The sequence below is a fragment of the Gorilla gorilla genome, chromosome 16 (assembly GCF_029281585.2).
Source record: "Gorilla gorilla gorilla isolate KB3781 chromosome 16, NHGRI_mGorGor1-v2.1_pri, whole genome shotgun sequence".
Taxonomy (NCBI): Eukaryota; Metazoa; Chordata; class Mammalia; order Primates; family Hominidae; genus Gorilla; species Gorilla gorilla.
This window is the reverse complement of record NC_073240.2, coordinates 67,787,158-67,788,577: the sequence shown is the minus strand read 5'-3', so window position 1 is coordinate 67,788,577 and position 1,420 is coordinate 67,787,158. Positions and strand designations below refer to the sequence as shown.

At 42.3% G+C, this 1,420-nt stretch overlaps 1 pseudogene; it reads left to right on the top strand.

Moving 5' to 3' along the window:
* Window positions 1-432: 432 nt before the first annotated feature.
* LOC134757342 (non-histone chromosomal protein HMG-17-like) lies at window positions 433-1,084 on the top strand (annotated as a pseudogene).
* The last annotated feature ends 336 nt before the right edge of the window (window positions 1,085-1,420 follow it).

Here is a 1,420-nt window from a genome sequence, read left to right as displayed (position 1 = left end):
TATACACCAGCAACAAAGAATTGGAAATTAAAATTTTAAAAAACCAAAAATATTTTTAAAGGAAAAGTTGCACATGTTCACAACTGAGCAGCTTTCTCAGTCTGCTCCCTGCCAGTAGAATTTGAGGGGTTCAAAGAGCCTCTGTTCATTTTGTACCGTCTCTGTCCCTTTCAGTCTAATCTAGCAGTATTTCTGCCAATATATTTCTTTTAAAACTCTGTGGGTCATCAAAAATAGGAAATCCTTAGGGACAAATGTGGCAAAAGATGTGTAAGACCCATGCACTGAAAATATTGCTGAGAGAAATCAAAGATGACCTAAATAAGTGAGGAGATATATATCCTCATGGATCAGATGACTCAGTAATATTAAGCTGTTAATTCTGTTAAAGTTGATCTACAGACTCAGTACTATCCCAATAAAAAACCCAGCATGCTGTTTTTTGTAAAAATAACAAATTGATTCTAAAAACAACGTATGACAGCCCAAACAATTTTGTAAAAGAAGAAGAAAGTTGTTGAAATTGCACAAATTTCCACATCTAAAAAGCTCCAATGATCAAGATAGCGTGGTATTGGTGTCAAGATAGACAAATCGGAGCAGGGTGAAGAACAAGAGGCGAGAACGACCCCTGGACAGACCAACATCTGCGTGCCGCGCTGCATCCCCCGCCCAGCGCCTATGTCCCCCCGCCGTTGCCGCCACCACAGTGCCCAAGAGAAAGGCTGAAGGTGATGCTAAAGCAGATAGAGCCAAGATGAAGGACAAACCACAGAGAAGATCCACGAGGTTTTCTACTAAGCCTGCTCCTCCAAAGCCAGAGCCCAAACCTAAAAAGGCCCCTGCAAAGAAGGGAGAGAAGGTACCAAAAGGGAAAAGGGAAAAGCTGAGGCTGGCCAGGAGGGGAATAACCCTGCAGAAAATGGAGATGCCCAAACAGACCGGACACAGAAAGCTGAAGGTGCTGCAGATGCCAAGTGAAGTGTATGCATTTTTGATAACTGTGTACTTCTGGTGACTGTACAGTTAGAAATGCTATTTTTTATCAAGTTTTATAAAAATGCAGAATTTTGTTTTACCTTTTTTTTAAGCTATGTTGTTAGCACACAGAACACTTCATTGTGTTTTTTGGGGAAGGGGCATATGTCACTAACAGAATGTCTCTGAAGCTGGGTTGACGTGGTGAAAACCCCTTTCCCTTCTAGTTTTGAGAGACTTGCTCTTGGCTCCCAGGAGGAGGGATTCCCTGACTTTGACACACAAGGCCCCTTGGCACAAAAGCCTCGTGGGATGGAAAAACAAATTTGTTTTTATGTCCTCTTCTCCCTTTCCACCTTTCAGCACAGACTTAACTCCCTTAAGCCCAGACACCTGTTGGAGAATGACCCTCAATTATTGGTTACCAGTGTGTCAGGCAATC